Genomic DNA, 20,116 nt, shown 5'->3' with positions numbered 1-20,116 from the left:
TCTATATATATATATACACACATACATATATCTATCTATCTATCTATCTATCTATCTATATATATATATATATATATACATATATATATATATATATATATATATATACACATATAAGTGGATAAAATGGAGAATAAATCCACTTGGCAAATTTTTATATTTGCCAATATATATATATATACACACACATATACATATATATATATATATATAAAAATTTGTTAAGATTGGTTGCCAAGTGGATTTATTCTCCATTTTCTGAAATCACAAGTTTTTCTCATCTTTTGTGTGGATGATGTAATATCGTCTTTGCTGTTTAATATGTTATATTGGAACACTTACATTATATTATGTTGTTTCACGCACCAGTGGCAAATTTAGGAAAAAACAGGACAGAGAGTGTATAAGTGACAAAAGATTGTTATGAGCGGCTTTCAGAGCAAAGTAGACTCACCGCCAGAGCTCTTAAAGAGACTGACCTGTTAAAATGCTAAATAATAAATTATTCTCTGACCTGCTTGTCACACATGTAAGTGTGATAAGCACTGGGTCCTTTTGATTGAGATTTCAGGCTTTCAATTATGCAGGTCAATTATAAATCATAGTGGGTCACACATTCTTCTAATAAGCAAAACAAACCTAGTTTGAACCCGGGAGGGTACAGAAATCCCTTTGGGGTTGCACGGTAAAAAATCGATAAGCTGAAACATGTGGAGCTACGCACTGTGGTGACCGCTTGTGAATGATGGAGTAGTAGTTTTAATAACAATAAAATTGTCATTGGAGAGCCCTTGCAACTAATGTAATGTTTCTAGACTTTGCACAATGACACATGGCCTGTAATTTATTTTCTGCACTGGTATTAAGCTTTTTTTGATCCTTTTGATTTGTCACATTAGGAAAATTGTGCCCCATTCAAATTAGCTAAGGAATACCAGGACCTTGAAATGAAAACATACAAAGGAACGAGAGAATAACTCTTTTTTACTCAGTGTGATTGTTTTTAATGTCACTCTCAATTTGATCTGTTATTGTATATTTTTCACATGTTTGTATGGGATATTGTATTTGTTTTAAATGTTATATACTCATGTGGTATGTGTATTTTGACTTTTGTTGCCATGATGCCAGGTCTCTCTTGGAAATTAGATGTTTAATCTCAATGAGATTTTTTTACCTGGATAAATAAAGGACGAAAAAAAAGGGGGGAATTCTCCCATCACCATTACAGCTTTCCCACTGTGATGTGTCAAGCAGTCTGCTGTGAAGTTTTCCTTTTGGGAGATATGACTTCCAAATTATAAAGTGAACTGGCCCGCTGTGGCATACAAGGCTTAGTATTAAATCCTTCACGCAGAAACACTGGGGAATTGTCCCTCTAGGTGTCTCTCTCACTTACTCAGTGAGCTTGGCTCCATGCTGCAGTGGCTCCTCCGGAGTCATAGAGGGCGCTGTGCTGTAGGTTGGGTCTGAGAAGCGCAGTGTAGGGGGTTTTGTTTCCAGAGCTCCTCCTGGTGCGCTGTCCACTTCAGCACCACAAAGCCGAGCGGAGGCTGCGGGCTAGCTAACACGGGTGGGACTGAAGATACGGCTCAACATCAGCACCAGCGCCAACCCGAGTCCCAGATACAGAAAATACTGAAAATTAGCCAGCGATATTCGACAGAAACATCGACAGCAACGAGTCAGCGACTACAGAAAAGGTAAGAGTTTTCGAAGAAGCTCAAATAAGATCAAGTTGGTGGATAATAACGGGCATCCCAGAAGAAAAACACGCTCCCCTTCCCTTCCTGCTTCATAAATACTGCATGACCTTATTAAGGCGGTGTTTGCGTTAGCTTCTAGTCCTGTTTGCACTGCACATATTCGTCTTATTGCGAGTTTGTTAGAGACAAAGAGGGACACTTCAGTGGTATAAAGCTGTAGGGTGACCGTGTGGGCAGCCTCTCCTCGCTTTGCAGATGGTGCTGTTTTATAACTCGTCGATTTCCGCCCTCTTGCTACCTTGTGACCAGCTGCTGTTTTCCTTTTATTCCCATCTGTCCTGACATTTAATATCTCCGCTACCGTTTTGTGAACTGAGGGGCGTGTTATGTGTTTAAACCGCCTCCGGTGTACCGCTGTTCATTTGCGGAATTGGTCAAGACTGACACAGCAGCAAATGTGTTGGTCTGTCAAGCTCTGGTTACATACGTGCATTTGGGTTAAAAGAAATATGTGTAAGAGTGTATGTTTTACTACTGGATACTTAAAGCTTTCCCATAGGACACCTTATCAGTGATTGTGAATACTTTATAAAAGATATCTATCTATCTATATAAAGCTAACGTGTATTGCTGTACTATATGTGTGCAAATGAACTGTGCGGTAGGGAAGACCTAGAGAAGAATCAGAGTTGAAGCAGATCCCATAGGGATTAGTGTTTGGGTTTTTTGTTTGTTTGTTTGTTTGTTTTTTTTTAAAAAAAACATGTTTTTAAAGCATTTATATAATGTATAAGTCAGTATCGTGAATGTGATCATACATTTTAATGTATGATGGTTTCATCACCTTTTCCAGGTGATGTCAAATCCCCCTGTGTAATGGAGCAAGTCTCACAACAGTTCTTCTTCATTATAGTGATATGTGTTTAAATATTACAGAGTGAATACAGCATAATATACTCTCACTGAAATCCCCTCCGTGATAGTCTGGTGACTGTTGCAGAGTTGCCCCCTCCTGCTTCCTTAATTCATGAAAACATACAATCCATCATACTGCTGCTAATTACATTGCTATATGCAGCTACTGGGCAAAACTCACAAATCCCTCTGCCGTCTGTGCCCACATAGCAAATAACTGTTAGCCTCAGTCCTTATGAAAACCCCATGAATCAGTAATCAGTGCTCTCTTCGTGATCGGGTGAAAAGAAAAAGTCAGCAGGAGTCAAGTGAGTGACAGGAAAGTGGCGGTCCTGACCTGATACTCTGTTGCATAGGACTTGGAGCGGCGCCTTGCTGGTCCGGCCAAATGAAAATAGTGAGTATCTCTGAAAGCAGGAGGCTTCCATTTTGCCACAGCACTGCCGTTGGTGAGATAGGCCGAGGTGAGGTAAGAGGCTGAAAGAGGGATTAGCTAGTATTAGGATGTGGCTGCTCATAGAGGTGTGAGAGAAATGTCACTCACTCGTGCTCTATCTTCCCCTGCCATCTGTATCTCTGCCTTCTCTGTCTTCACAAAACATCTGTCTCCTGGTTGCTCTACATTTACATTGTTCCTAGATGAGCAGTGATACCCTACCGCCGTCGTCCTCACCCATCCTCTCTCCGCCAGGACCACAACCACTCTGCAGCATCTCAGTGGTTCTCCTCCCTTTCCCTCATCGCCACATGCCGCTTCATGCCTCCCTACACTCTCCTCTCATGGAGACACACACACACACGCCTGCTCCTGTCCTGATTCCTCCTCCTCCTTCAGCTCTCCCGAAGAGCCAAAACTGAGAGTAGAAGCAGGGTAGTGACAGAGTAGGGAAAGGATGGATAAGTAGCTTTGAAGCAAAACAACCAGACTTTGTCTCATGGAGTCATCTGATGATATTTTTAAAGAGACTTAAAGCACAACTGGAGGCATGCCAAATAATTTTTAGTCAGAAGAAACAGGAAAAATCAGCCTGATACGTCAGTCTCTGATTCTCCTTGAATCTGCTTATCCTGCTTCAGTTAGGCAATAAGGGCCTGGCGGTGTGACTGCAGGTGGTAATGCTTAATGTTTTATTTAAAAGCCTTGTCAGTCTGTGTTGCTGTCTCAAATCTGCATCCACTTATTTGTAGCTAAAGAGTTCACTTTCACTGCCTCACCATGTGGGCATGGTGGATGCTAAGACACCTCTTTAAAAAAACTTCTGTTTTCTTCTGAGCGCCCGAAGCTAGCTTACATAATCTGTAAAGTTCAGATGAAATGAGCGGGAGATCAAACGGTGGAAAAATTAGACCCACCCACCATATCAGCACTTATCACAAAGATATCGGAGGCAACTCATTACTCGGAAGAGGCTTAAATGGTGTAATTACATGACACCACATTGGTTTTAATTCCATCACTATCTTCATTCACTATGTGTTGACCCTTCTCACTATTCTGCAGCATTCCATTTTCTCCTTAGTTAGTGTGTTCATAATGACAAGCTGTAAAAGATGCAACAGATGTGTGAACAAAGCAAATAAAGTACTGGTAACAAATTGAATCCCTGCTATTATCCCTCTTTCAAGTAACTAAGACAATGCACAAATCTAGCAAAAGTACCAGACAGCCATGGTAATTTGAGATGTAAAACTGGAAGGAAGAAGTTTTTGCCACACAGAAAATCTGCATGTGAATTTGGAATAGTTTCATTTTATTCTGATTACTTAATTAAAGTAGAGCAGCACTTTAATGTGCTTCCTTTGGGAGATAAAAGCCACATTCCCTATCCTATGTTAATTTTTTTTTTTTAAATTTTGTACTTAATATGGGGCTTCAGCACTTTCAGTTAGAGGATATTTTCCAAAGTATGGTCCCTCTTTATGTTTCCCCAGACAGTGTTTAATTGCTGAGATGCAGTGGAAGGATAATAGCCCACTTGACTTATTTAACACGGACTGCTGAAGCCTCAGATCAGCATCAGATAAACTTTGGAATTCACTTTTACTCAGAACGAGGCTAGTTGGTAAATTACTACTTGCAAAGAGGGGAGGTTTCATACAGTGACCAGCATACACAAGCGGAATCCTTACATCAAGCAACAATGCTCAGATGGCTGCATGGATACGGTTTGAAGACAGGCTTGAAAAGCTAAAACCTTTTAATTTTCTAATGATTACAGAAACTCTTTATGTGTGTCCATCAGCCTGTCTGTCCATAGTGATCCAGTCCACTTTACGTTTGCTATCAGTGGCTCCCCTTAACTGACTGCTGTTTGTGCCACTCAATGTGTGTGTGTAAAGGTGTGGAGCACAGACACACACACACACGGATTCCCAAGCCTCTGAACCCAAACTTTCATATTACGTCTTAAATTGGTCCATTGTACTCACTGTATCGGTCTTGTTATACCCAAAAAGTGACGTTACCACAGCTCCATAGTGTTTATACCCACACAGGGTGCAAGTATTGGCTACAGTATGATAGGTGCCTGTGTGAGATGGGGTAAGTCGATAGCGTGGGTTTTCAGGCAACTCACAATCTTACAGGTTGATACAGACAAAACAGTTTGTATGAAAAATAAATTATGCATTTGACTTCTTGTTAGAGCTGGGCGATAGAACGATAATGATATGTATTGCGAAATAACTTTTTCTCGATAAAAAATTAAACTATTGCGATAGGCCTCATCTCTCTTGTCCTCTTAAAAAAAAGAAAAGAACAGCCAATCCAAATGAAGTAGCACAGAGCCGAACCAATCACAGCCGCAGCGTCACGTCACATGACTTGATACGTACAGCACAAGTGCCAAGGCGCACATGTGTATTTGTTTTTGCAGCCGGGCTGCCCAGGTAATGAAGGAAATGAGTTTGCCAACTAGAGAAAAATCAACCGAGAGCGTGAGCGAAGGTTACCGAAGAAAAAACAGATGATGGTTCCAATACCGGAGAGATTGTCGAATGGAAGGGCCATAGAAGTTCCGTAGTGTGAAGATATTTCGGCTATTTCAAGTCTGACAAAAAACAGAGTAGCGCGCACTGTAAATTGTGCCGAAAGCAAGTCTGGAAATACAATAAACCGGTGCATGCTCAATCTCTGACTGAAAGCGCTAATTCGCCATTCGGCTTTTGTCAGACTAAAGTCACTGTTAAAACTGTTTGAAAAGCTAAGCTATACAACAAGGAGAGATTGAGAATTTCCTTTTAGTTCTCAGTTTATTTGATATTGACAAAAGTTAGTCAATTTGGTCTGTTCTTCTGTAAAACAAACTATGATTTATTTTTAGAATTAATATTTTGTTTCTAAGTGGAATTGACAATTTAGTAGTCTGTTTTGTTTGTTCTATTTTGAAACTTAAACACTTTAGCGGCTGCCTTTTGTGTAGTTTGCAATATTTGCCTTTATTTATCTGAAACTGAAGTCTCATGTTCCTTAAGTACATCTACCCTGTTGAACTTATTATGGGAAATAAATATTTAAATCAAAACAAGCTGGTGATTATTTCACATTTTACTTGTGAGCAATGGCACATTTAAATCTTACAAATATAGTTATTTGGCTTATATCGTGATATATATTGTTATCGCCTGAAATGAAAAAAACATATCGTGATATGAAAAAATCTTATATCGCCCAGCTCTACTTCTTGTTGTGTTTGAAAAAGAATCTGATATGACAGCCAGTATACGCTACATTGGCTGCAGTCCTTAAAAGGCTATCATTGACTTGATGCGGTGTGCTGTTGCCATCATGAGAGCCTGCAGTAGCCCACTGGTAAGCAGAATGCAGCGCCTTCCTCTCTTCTGTTAAGGTTACCTGAGATTAATTCTCCCCCGTAAGCAAATCCCCTCTCCCGCCCTCTGGCCTCGCAGCAGGGCCTATGTCACGGTGCTCAGGTTGACAAAATAGCATGCTGCTCTTCCCACGTTAAAAGCACATCAATTTTTAATCCTCCCCCTCTGAGTACAGACACACCCAAACAGATACATTCTCTCCCTGTCTCTGTAACTGATTCTTCCAGGAGTTTGCTTTTGATGTTTTATCTCTTTCTCTTTACAATGTTGCAGCAGAGCACATGTACCATCATGTGCAGTTTGTTTTGTATATTTCCAAAGCTACTCTCTATGGGAGAATAAGAGAATGTTTTATTCATTAGTTTCCACCTGAAGTATTACTGATACATTTAGAAATTAGTAGGATTATTATCCATAAAAATCAGTGCATTCTTTTGCACCAGACAGATGCGCTTTCTGTCAAATGTAGAGATTTTGAGAGCAGGAATGGACATTTGTGTAAGAGACACAGAGAGATGTGATAAAACAGGCACATGAAACTGGATTATTGAAGTCAATACGGTCGTGAAAAATGGCCACACTCTTTTCGATTCAGGCCTGTTTGAGGCTGTGACACGCTTACTGCTCAAAGGGCACCATGTGACTGCTTGTTAGCCATCTTTGGGCTCTCTGTGTGTGAACTCTGTGTGTGTGTGTGTGTGTGTGTGTGTGTGTGTGTGTGTGTGTGTGCGTGCGGGGGTTCGGGGGTTCTGTCCCCTAGGGATCCCCTTCCTCTATCCCACTGACTTCAGAGCGGCTTTGAAGTTCCTTCTCAGAGGAGAGGTGAAGGGGAGGGAAGTGAGACAGGCAGTGAGGGGGGAGAGCCTGAGACAAAGATGGGCACTTGGAGGGAAGAGTAGTTAAAAACACTTCATTTTTATTTCTGCACTTGCTCTGCTCGTCGCTGAGCCCTTTATTTCTTTCGTAATTTAAGAATGATGTCATCGTCCACATGGCGCTCTTTGTATGACAAACTAGAACTGTGTTGCAGAGGTGAGTGCAAAACCAGAACTCAGTTAGAAAGCGAGAAAAGCCAGGGGAGCACTGTGTTAGGAATTTACAGCATATTAGGGTCATGTAGCTGCACTCGGTCAGCCGATGAATAATGGAGGGGATCAGTGTCTAGTTCCATCAGGTGATCCCGGTGTATTTTTCAGGAGCACTGTATGTGTTTATGTGCATGTGTGTGTGTGTGTGTGTGGGTGGGTGTGATGGTGAGAAGAATGGAGAGAGGTGCAGTGAGAGCAGCTGCTGCTCTACCAGCACACCCTCCACACAAAACCATCTGCCGTGCCGACTCCAGAGAATACACACACACACACACACACACCAAACCTTCCTATTGACTTCACTAAACACAAACTACACATACAAAGAAAAGTACACTCTATCTGTCTATTATTTTATTATTGTAGATCAGATTCATTTCAGATTCTTTTTATTATGATTTTTTTAATATTACTATTTTACAAACTCACTATTTCTTGCACAGTGTATGCATAGTGTAGGTGACAAAGAGAGATTTCCTAGTTATCCTCTGATGCATGAAAAACATTGATTGAAGTTTGAACATGTAAATTAGTACACTAAAGCTACACCTCAGCTATTTAGCTCTGCTACATGTCACTCAATTCAAAACACACACACACTGTAAATGTGCTATTGATGATGATGTTTTGCTGCACACAGCCCATGCAGTGACAGCATGTAATTGTTTGTATTTCTTAGTGTTCCTCAGAAGGCTCACAAAACCCAACCTCTGTGATAGATACTGTAGATAACACATAAGTGCGAGTGGGAGAAATTATCCTCTCAGCAGCCCATCCAGTGCTGTCATAATCCTGAGTGGGTAAACCAGTGGAGAGGATCGGGCAAAGATAAGATGATGACTCAGGGAGAAGCCATCACTTGAGGAAATGAGACAGAGCCTCAATAATGGCTCGTTTGGCGAATTGGTAACCTCCGTGTCTCACCCATTAAAAAACAGTATTTACAAGGGTAAACTAATAAACCCCCCCACTAGACCCAGCTTGCGGTTCATATAGTTTATTTACATAATATTGTATTCTGGTAATAATTATTTGCATCATGTACAGGCCTTTTTAATAAATACAAGTTTAATTGCTCTGGAGAAACAGCATTACGAGCGTGTACAATGAGTGACAGTGGTTTACTGTGAGTGAAAGCAGCAGACCACAGCGGATGACAAAATGTCATCAGTGCTGAGCTGCACAGCGTGGCAGAATTCCATTTATTTACCCCAGAGAGACAAGAAAAAGGCCAAGGACATGGAGGAATAAAAACAGGAAAAGGTGATGCTGCGAGCAAAAACTGTGCTGAAAAGATGAATGCAGGCTCTGACCTTTCGTATCTTTTCGTTCAGAGCATACTGGGAATTCATATCAACGCTGCCTGCTGCAGTCACCATGCTGCTTTCGCTATTTAGAGGAGGTCACACCTAAAATAACTGCGTTTCCTTTGTCCTTGGCTTATAGCTGGTGTACACTGCTAGAAGTGAGTAGTAGATTGACCTCAGCGTAAAATGAGCCCGAACTCAGTTTAGAGCTGGATTGCTTACTTTGTGTTCTGGTCAGAGTGGTGTGTGTTCACTGCATATTCACTGCAGCTCATAAGATTACTCGTCTATATAGCTGTAATGGGGGAGGGGTGAATCAATCATTTCTTCACTCTTTGATTATGTGAAACTGTGTGTATGTGTCTAAGGTAAGACTAAAACTCCTTAACTAAATCATGTACATCATTGTTCTTTGTATGCTGCTGGTAAATGTCCATCTTTGTACATTCGTAAACTTTCCCATTGGTTGGTCTTTATCTATAAATCTCTCCTTGGGCTGGTTCCCTCTTATTTATGTGTTTATGTGTGTAAAAACCACAACCAATACATTCTCACAATATCATGCAAATGATTGTCCCAAAAATCAGAACAGAATTAGGGGAAAAGGCTTTTAAATACGCTGCCCCTGCTTCCTGGAATAATCTGCAGAAGGAACTGAAATGATCAGAATTGGTTACTTTGGGGGAATTTAAGTCCATCTTAAAGGAACGAGAGAATAACTCTTTACCTCAGTGTGATTGTTTTTAATGTCGCTCTTAATTGACCTGTTATTATATATCTTTCACATGTTCATATGGGATATTGTATTTGTTTTAAATGTTATGTACTCATCTGGTACATGTATTTTGACTTTTGTTGACATGATGCCAGGTCTCTATTGGAAATTAGATTTTTAATCTCAATGAGATTTTTTTACCTGGATAAATAAAGGACTAATAATTTTTTTTTTTTTTAAATGTGTGTGCGTATATGCATGCATGTAGTTGTGTGTGTGAGAAACTGAATGATCATCTGTAGTCAGACTAACAAGCAAATGGCTCTTGTAAATAATAAATAGCCTGTTTAACAGAAAGGTCTGCATGTGAGTGTGTGTATTATTCAGAGCTACTTCCCAGCAGCTTTTCTTTTTGATTGCTTTCATAACTCGGATTACAGGTTACTTAATGAAACCTGGTCACTATTTATTTATTTTTTATCTACACACAGGGGTTAAAGTGGTAAACCGCATTTTAGCACATTCACTTACTCAATAATAAAATTTGATAGACAAGTTAATGCTTAGTGCGAATGAGTTCATATTTTGTGATGGCATTGAGAGGCTCAGAAATAAGAAAATAAGTGCATCCTTACACTTAGACCCTTAGCACATCCTTTTTTCCTCTCATCCTTGCGATGCATTCATGGTGAAGATGTAAAATTGCTGTCGGTGTTTCAGCACTACTAACGCTACAGAAGAGCAGCAGGTATAAACAGTAACAGTTTTTTAAGTGGGAGGTAATTTAAAATGCAGCTTTTAGAGAAGTTTAACAAATATCAGTAAACATACAGACTCTTTCTATGCAGTTTGTCACAACATCTGTCTCCATCTTTACAGTTGTTTTATTTGTTAATGTTCAACACTGTGTGTGTGAGATATAATAATACATTTTTATTTGAAAGCGCCTTTCAAAACACTCAAGGTCACTGTACACAGTAGAGTAAAAAGCAACATAAAAGCAAGGAGTTTACACAATCATAATGTGTGAGATATGTGTGTATATATGTAAGAATGATCGACGAACAAAATTTATAGTCCTTTAAAGCCCCCAAAAAGTTGGGAAGCTGTATAAACTCTAAACAGAATGCATTCATTCACATATATATATATTTGTCTTTATGCATAACAGAAGCAATGCGCAGAATTGCCAATAGGTAATAGTTCAGCACCCGGCGTCTTCTTCTATGGGGCCATGTTGTTGTAATAGCTGCAGATTGTATTTCAGTATTGTATTCATTGTATTCATGAAAAGGCATTATCTGGATCGGAGCATATGTTGCTCTAAAACCTGTGTACACCTTTCAGCGCTTGTGGTGGTTTTCTAGATGTGAAACCTTGCAGTTTCATAAGCACTGATATATCACTATGCAATCAGAATTACAGGCTTTTGAAAGATCAGTAAGAACAAGCCCTATCCTCGTTAGTCCAGAGGATACCGTGTTCATGGTTTCCAAAGAGATTTTCAAATTTGAATTCATCTGACCACCAAACAATTTTGCTCATTTCCTCAGTCTATTTTAAATGAACTAGAATGATGGCATTTCTGGATCATGTTCACATGTGGTTACGTCTTTACATGATAGCGCATTCACAAACAATGATATCTGAATTCCTGAGCCTATGCAGTGATTTCAGTGACTGTGCTGACTAAGAGCCTGAAGATCACAGGCATCGGTATTGATTTTCGGGCTTGTCCCTTAGGTGCAGAGATAACTCCAAATTGTCAGAATGTTTTCATGATATTAAACATTGTGTGATGTGTGATATTGTGTGGGATGAAATATTCAATGTGTTCACAATTTTACATTGAGAACTTTTTCTGAAATTGTTCTATTTACTGTTTATAAACAGTTTTCTTTTTAAATTATTAAACCTCTGCCCAGTTTTACCTCTGAGAAACTCTACCTCTACCTCTCTTTTTATACCCTATAACATACTCTTTATATGTTATGTTACTAACCTAGCAATTAACCTGAAGTGTTCCTCCAGCTTATTTTTGGTACTACTCCAGCCTTTTGAGACCTGTTGCTGGGATCAAATTCAAAATGAGCTGATATTGTCTATGAAATAATAATTTGAGATAATTTGAGATAAATTATTTGATTTATTTACTAAGTTCTGTTATGACAAATATGGGTTTATGATATTTAGACACTTGCACATTCTGTTTTTATGTCCATGTTTAAAAAAAATAAAAATCTATATGTATGTATATACATATATATATATATATATATATATATATATATATATATATATATATATACACACACACACACACACACACAGGTCAAAAGTTGAAGAGCACACCAATTTTTCCACTTTATTATTGCAGTTTAGTTCCTTGTTGCACTCTGAAATGAAAGCATTGTAGAAATAAGCGATTGGAATTGAAAAAGAAATCATGGAGTCAATTTGTAGACAAAAATGTATTCCAAACTTTTGAGTCATCAAAGTAGCCACCTTTGGCAGATATAACAGTTGAACACACTCGTGACAGTCTTCCTACAATAGAAATCAAATATTCTTCAGAAAGTTCTCCCCATACCTGTCACAGAAGTTCCGATAAATGTCTGTCACTTGTAGGTTGCTTTGCTTTCACTCTTCTGTCCAGTTTATCCCCAACCAGGTCAATTGGGTTTAAGGCTGGATACTGTGCTGCCACTCCATGTTTTCAAGCTTACCATCTTGTTCTTTTTTCCTGAGGTAGTTCTGGAATAGCTTGGACTTATGTTTTGGGTCATTATCTTCCTGTAGGATGAACCCCTGACCAACTAGGCGCATACCAGAGGGTACTGCTTGGCACTGCAGAATGCTGTGGCAGCCATTTTGGTTCAGGGTGCCTCTCACTCTGTATAAGTCACCGACCCTGGATCCAGCAAAACAACCCCAGACCATCACACTTCCTCCTCTATGTTTGACAGTTGATGCCACACACTGTCAAACCTTCCTTTCACTTGCTTGACAGTGTACAAAGCTCCTGCGTGATGAACTGAAGTTTTCAAATTTTGATTCATCAGTTGATAATACCTTCTTCCAGTCTTCAGTAGTCCAGTGGTAGTGTTTCATGGCCCAGGCAAGCCTCTTTGTCTTGTTCTGATGTCTTAGCAATTGCTTTTTTTCTGCAACTCGTCCTTTCAAACCTGTAGGTTAAAGTCTTGTCTTCACAGTTAAAACTGAGACTTGCTTACTACAACTGCTATTAAGCTTGAAGCTGTTGTCCTGTGAGCCGCCTATCACATAAGTTGTTAACTCTCAGACACTTGTCCTCTGATTCAGTTGTGGCTGTGGCTGCCAGACCTCTTCCTGTCAGTTTCTTTTGATGTTTAAGGAAACTACTCACTGGTACCTTGACTTTCTTTGCAATTTCTCTGAAGGAAAGACATTTTAAGTATTATGATTGTCTCTCTTCCATTGTTAATTGCCTTTTTCCTCGCCATTTTTGTAGCAACACACTACTTTCTGCAGTACAATACAGTTCAACTGATGCTTATGCATTGTACCACAGTGTGTTTCAACACTGCTTTTATGCAGACAGAGGGGGTTGTAAGTAATCCAGAAAAGTTGGAACACCTGTAGGAATTAGTAGCACCAGCTTTCAAGGCTTAATCAACCTCCATTGCTGCAGAACAGCTTTAAATTATTAACCCAATTTGTGTTCCCTGAAAAAGGCCTTTTTGTATAATTTTGAAATGGACATTATTTTTCAGTTTTGGGTAACCTTAACTGTTTTTGTAACCTCTGGCAGTTCACCACTTACCTTTGTACAATTTCAAGCTATAAATTGGACTTGAACGACTTCAATTGTAATAAATAACTGGAAAAACTGGGGTGTTCTAAAACTTTTGACTGGTAGTGAATATATATTTAGCTTTCTTTCTGAGCTGCAGAAAGGATTTTGTCCTTTTAAAAGATTGCTGGATTTACTTTGGACTGAGATTTTTAAGTCGTGAACATTTTGATAAATAGATCCCACTTTGATAAGATTAGGCAGAAAAATGACAGTGGCACATTATACAAAATCATTGTGGACTTGTATTAGATTAAGAACACAGTCTTTTCTCTCCATCCTTAACCCGAGAAACCTGCCAAGTATGTTAATTAACAGCATTTTCTCATTATATGTTGACGGTAAAAAACAAGCCCGGGTTTCGTGAAAAAAAAAAAAAAGCATGCGCTAATTAGAGGTATAAAAATGTAATTTTTAAGAAATGCTCATAGAGTTTCATTGAGCCTGTGACTGTACAGCTACTAAAAACAAGATGAAAACAAGCCACTGTTTCTGTGTTTTATTGTTCAAGCAACTGTGGTTTCACAGTTGCATGCCTGTTTGCGCCAGTCAGTTGCTTTAAACTACAAGGCGCCATGCTGTGTGTGAATAATCATATAGGATCCCAACTTATTCTTAGCATAGCATCCTTAGACAGATTGTCAGCAGTGTAGAATTAAACTGGGGGGAAAAAAAGAAAAAAAGAAATCATTCACAACAGATACATGAAAGGAAGGACAGCAAACAGCAAAGAACTTGCTCATAATCCTGTTTATGTCTGTAAAGGTAGACAGTAAGAGCAAAATAAGGCTGTGTAGCTCAAACAGAAAGAAAGCCTGCTTGTGTCTGTGGTAACTATCCTTTTCTGAGAAAGAGTTTACACGTAATTTCCATGGATAGTGGATATTAAATTATTTAAGAGCTCTATCAGACAGGTTCTGGCAGACGTAGTCTCAGACTGTGAATTCAAACCTGATACAGGACTGATATGTGAGGAGAGAGATATGTAAGGTGTAAGCCCCCACCTAGCCCTCTATCTGCTGTTCAGCAGGCACCCTGAGTGGAAAATCCACAGGTTATTTTTGTGACTGAGTAGTAAGAACGGATCAGTTTGAAGTAACATGCACTGTTTATTAGAAATATTGTAAAGAATGTTATCTTTTAAGAAAATAGTTTACTGTCATTTATAGCCAGTCTTCCACACAATGGAACCTCGTGGTTACAGTCTTTTATTGCAGTGATTGGGAATAATTGGGAATCGTGCCGTGAATTAAAATCTCTGGGCATTTACATGTAGTGTGGCGGGTTGAGCGAGGGCTATGATATCAGATGTGCTGTCAGTACTCTGCATGCATGTTTGAGCTTCTAAGTGGTACATAAGGCATGCCGAAGTAAGACATTACTGCTGCCAACAATGGACATCTTCCTAACACCTCACACTGTCAACTCCATTTATGTCTCCAAGCCTATGTCACCACTTTGATCAGGCAACCACAAGCAATTACTTAGACTAATTGTAATTAATTTACAGAATGAAAATGTTGGTCACAGAGGAGGCGTCTTTATTACGAACTGTGGGAAGAAAAGCTCATATTACCTAGTATCACATTTTACGGATAGAAAGTACCTGGGAATGTGCAATTCTGAGTTACTTGTCAGTAGCTCAGAATGTATTTACATACATATATGTAAATACATTACACACATACATACATATATGTATATATACATATTTGCATCCGTACATGCATACACACACATATTTCCACATACACGCTTACATCTATATACATACACATACATGCCATCTAACTAGCAGGTGCATTGACAGGTGCAGTGTGATCAGTGATATTGCACATTGAGTGTGTGGCGGGGGGATGATATTGCACATTGAGTGGGGGGTGGGGGGGGCAGTGCAGTTATCCTCCAATCAGGGTGGAGGTAGGGCATGTTTGACAGCCTGTGGGTAAAAACTTCTGTTGAGTCTGTTTGTCTTCGACCTGATGGACCTGTAGCGTTTACCAGAGGGAAGGGGGGAAAAAAGTGAGTGTCCAGGGTGCGAGGGGTCTTTGATGATGATGCTGGCTTTCTGCTGAAGTCTGCCAGTATAGATGTCTCTGAGGGGAGTTAGTGAAGTGCCGATTGCCCGCTCTGCTGCCCTCACCACCCGCTGCAGTTTCCTCTTGTCCTCCGCAGTGCAGCAGTTGAACCAGAGTGTGCAGCAGTAAGTCAGAAGGTTCTCAATGGTGGAGCGGTAGAAGTTTACTAGCAGTCTTTGGGGTAATTGGGCCTGACGTAGTTTCCTGAGGAAGTACAGCCTTTGTTGTGCTTTCCCTACCTGGTGGGAGATGTTTGTGGACCAGGTAAGGTCGGCCGAGATGTGGACTCCGAGGAACTTAAAGCTTTCTACCCTTTCTACCTCCTCCCCATCAATGTAGAGGGTAGAGTGCTCAGATCGCTTTGTTCTTCTGAAGTCGATTACCATCTCCTTGGTCTTGGCTGTGTTCAGATGCAGGTTGTTGTCGTCACACCATCGCTTCAGATGCTGAACCTCCTCTCTGTAGGCTGAATCATCGTTGTTGTCGATCAGTCCTATGACAGTGGTGTCATCAGCAAATTTTATAATGGTGTTACTGGTGTGGATTGGTGAACAGTCATGGGTGAAAAGTGAGTATAAGAGGGGACTGAGGACACACCCCTGTGGGACACCCACATTCAGAATGAGGGTGGAGGAGGTGTGCTCTCCCATTCTTACGTTCTGGGGTCTGTTGCTCAGGAAGTCCAGTATCCAGCTGCACAGTGAGCTGCTGAGTCCTAAGTTGCTTAGTTTATTAACCAGTTTGTGGGGTTGAACTGTATTGAAGGCAGAGCTGAAGTCCACAAATAGCATTCTCGCATAGGTGTTACTACAGTCCAGGTGTGTGAGGGCTGTGTGAAGAGCTGTTATTATGGCATCCTCTGTCGACCTGTTTGCCCTGTATGCAAACTGGTGTGGATCGAGGTTTGCAGGGATGGCAGCTTTAATGTGTGACATGATGAGCTGTTCGAAACATTTGGCAATTATGGGTGTTAAAGCAACTGGACGATAGTCATTCAAGCAGCTCACTGTGTTCTTCTTGGGCACTGGAACGATGGTGGCTGACTTAAGGCAGGATGGTACTACAGACTGTAGCAGTGAGAGGTTGAAGATGGTGAAGAGGTTGAATTATATGTTAATTAAATATTAACATATAAATTGAATTAAGTTAATCATTCCATTTCAACAAGGAGATATCTTTAGTATTGAAGTATTTGAACATGATTTACTGATATACAGAATTGTTACGCTGTTTGGCAATTAGGTGGTTGTGATGAACATAAGCTGGACGAAGTGACTTGTGTGAGGCAGAGATGGGGAGGAGGTAGGTCGCACAAAGGCATCTGAAAGGGGGAATGAAAGAAGAGCAGTGCAGAGGCTGATTGGCTTGAAGAAGGTGGGGCGATGATTGGTTTGCAGTGATTATCTCTGCATTGAGTTTTACAGCGTGCGAAATTGGAAGGGATGTAATGAGTAGACTACCAGCCAAACACTTGGGAAACCAGGCAAATGAGTGAATACAGACCTTCTTATTGAGCGTATGCACACGCTTCATATATGATAATTGACTGCTGTTTCTTGATTTTAACAGAATGAGTATTTACCTTTAATACCTGTTAAATTGGCAGAGAGCTGAGCAGTGAGGCCAAACACGCAGCAGACTGCAGCAATTCACGCAGCAGAGAGCCCAGGAACGTCTATGGATCCTGGCTGACAGTTTCTTTTTGGAGGGAATGCTTGGCTTCATTTCCCCCCTGTGGATCTTTCCTGGTAGAATTAGAAATGGGTATGTTTTTGTCAGCGGCAGACGCAGAGGTATGAGGCGGGAGGATGTTGGCGACACTGCACTCCTCTGAGGCTGCCACTTCACCCTTGTTAAGTTATGCCAGCCATGAAAGCAGAAGGGGGCTTCAGCAAAGAAGATGGAAATAAAGTGGGACATTTTACTACTGCTATTGTATTTGAGTCAGAGCATTTGACTCTGGCAATACTTGGCTGCTTTTTACCACAGGGACCCACTTATATTAGCCAATCTGATAAAAGAGACACACTGACAGCTCTTCTATCTCCCAGGGTCCCGGTAGCCATAAAAGGGCTTTTGTTGACTCACATTTTGAGCAGGTGTTATTGTGAAGACTGGCTTTCTCAGCAATTGGACCTTACAGGCTTTATAGTGTTCTCACATCAGCAGCATAGACCTTATGGTCCTTTGATACCCTGCAGTGATGTTATTGGCTGATAATTGTTTTGTAGAAGAGAGAATGTGAGGCTGGCACCACCGAAGACACCGAGTTCATCGATTCAAGAGGGGTGTATAAAAGGCCCCAAAGTTCATAGAATAATTCTATTGGTGTTTATAAGTTTATATAAGTTTATGTACTGTTCATTTAATATTCAGTCTTCTCTAATTTGGGCCAGCCCACCATCTGGTGACATCATCCGGTTAGTAAGGTGGGCAGTTTAATGTCGTATGAGCGGTGTTGGTCCGGTGGGGGTGCACTGATTCCTGTGGAATGTTATGTGTGCGTGAATGATGAGTATTAGCCTGTGTTGCATTTTGCCTTTGTTTGTGTTGATACTGTAGTATGTTTACCGTTTAGGAGCTAATGTAGTCCATAGTTGGAGCGGTAGGCCACGCATGCAACGCGTGAGTTCTCAAAAAGAAAACTTGCAATTCTGGAGACAATGCCAATGAGCAGATCTCGAAGCCAGGAAAAACCAGCATGAAGCACAAAATGAAAATTAGATTTTTCAAAGAGCTGTCAGATGGTGGAGGTGGAGAAGGAGATGGGCTTCTCATGTCTCTTTCCTCTTCCTTACATCTGACTCTCATCTGTATTCTAGCATCCGTCCTCCAGCCTCACCGATTAACCCTACAGTGTAGAATAGATTTTTTGCTGGGTTTAAAGCAGGGGTCGGCAACCCTGGGCACGGTTAACTGATGGCACGACCATAGCTGGACTGGCCCTCGATGCCGGTGGTGATTTTTTGTTTTTATGGGCCGATGATTTTTTATTTTTTTTTGTACACAGTGAAAGGTGGTGGATTGGCCAGATGCTGGCCGATGTGTAAAAATAAGTCAATTGTTTGGTGGTGGCTATGGCGGAGCTTCCACAAAGGCCAGCAGGTGGATGAGGGAAAGGGGAGGCAGGAGGAGGGGAGACATAAGGCGGCCGCTGGTCCGAGTGTCAGGTGAACTGAACTTCAGGTAAGAAGTTATGACCTGCAGTCTATCTGGGTCAGATATAAACCAAGTTTAGGTGTAGTTTATTTTCGTTGTGCTGTCTTTTTACCGTCAGTTACAATAACTCGTACTGCGTACTAGCTAGCACGACGGAGTTGCTATACAGCTGGGTGGGTGCTATGATGTTACTGATAGTGAACTTTATTTTGTTCATAAGGTTAGTTAGTAGTTGCCAACCATCCCGTAAAAAACGAAATCATCCCGTATTCAGAGAAAATATTACGCATTTCGTATTGAGCTGAAAAAGAATGCAGTTTTTCCCGTACTTCAGCTAGAATGAAAAAAAGACACAAAGCTGGAGTTATTCTGTGTCTTTACGCTGCACAGCTGTTTCTTCTTCTCTCATTCTCCCCCCTCCCTCTCCTGTTGCTACTTCAATCATGACACTGATCAATGATCAGCTGATCGGCTTTTGCGCCAGAAAGAGGAAACCAGCGGATGTCACGCTAAACAACATCAGCACGTTTAAGCGTGATAAGCTGTTGTTAGAATTTATTTAATATTAATTTCTAGTATGAGTTGATGTTTGCTGGAGCCACAGCTGTAAAAGCTGCTGGCCATGATATCGGTTTGGATATCTGGGGAGAGGGAAACATGAAGATGAAACCAGGAGATGTCCTGAATCATCACAGCTGAACAGGTGATGGAGAAACAGGTTTACCTTTTAGGTGACATGGATGAGTTGAAGGGAAGTTATGAACTGTTTCTGAGAGACAAATAACACCAGGATCCTTTTCTAAGTAGCTGACAGCTGGTAACTGTGCAGGGGCGGCACATCGCAAATTAGTTCGCATACACACATTAGTTGTGCCGCTTCTTAATGACGGTATTTTAGCTAACAACCCCAACTACCAGATTCAACTTGTAATTGGCTAAAAGTAACTTAGCCTACCGGTGAGAGGGACGTTGGTAGCTGGCAGTTTTTTCAAGGGATGAAATTTCCACATTCCAACACTTCAAATGCTTCAGGAGCTGTCCGCTCAGCGCAGCATCAGCACCATGGAAATACATGGATACATCCGTAGACTCGAGACAGAATTCACAATGCGTTTTCAGGACTTTCAGGTGTACGGACCAATGTTTTCTTTTCTGATCAAACCAGAAAGCTTTAATGAGCAGCTGGATTTGTCTCGCATTAACTGACTGAGTTAATGCCAGTTATTGTGACATCGAAATGCAGCTGATTGAACTGGAAACCTCGACTCTGTGGGGGTCAAAGTTTGCAGAACTTCAAACCCAGCTGGAATCCATAGCTGTGCATGTTCATGGAGCTTGCATTTTCACCTTTTCGCCAATATCTGCGAACAAATATAATTCTACAAAGTTGTTCTATATAGTGTGTAACTGTTAATATAGAGCATTATTAAATTTATTGCTAATGCAATCATATGGCACATTGACTTCTGTGGAAATTTTAGATGG

The 20,116-nt window shown here is 40.6% G+C and overlaps 1 protein-coding gene across 2 annotated transcripts in view; it reads left to right on the top strand.

Annotated features, from left to right (window-relative positions):
• Positions 1-1,498: 1,498 nt before the first annotated feature.
• srrm3 (serine/arginine repetitive matrix 3) overlaps positions 1,499-20,116 on the top strand; it is a 101,693-nt gene continuing 83,075 nt past the window's right edge. For both annotated transcript variants that reach the window (XM_005460837.4, XM_005460835.4), the window contains exon 1: positions 1,499-1,703. The gene's annotated coding sequence lies outside the window, so the exon portion shown is untranslated. The remainder of the gene's footprint in view (positions 1,704-20,116) is intronic.

Source organism: Oreochromis niloticus, linkage group LG10 (assembly GCF_001858045.2).
Source record: "Oreochromis niloticus isolate F11D_XX linkage group LG10, O_niloticus_UMD_NMBU, whole genome shotgun sequence".
Lineage (NCBI taxonomy): Eukaryota > Metazoa > Chordata > Actinopteri > Cichliformes > Cichlidae > Oreochromis > Oreochromis niloticus.
This window is presented reverse-complemented; position numbering and strand designations above follow the sequence as displayed.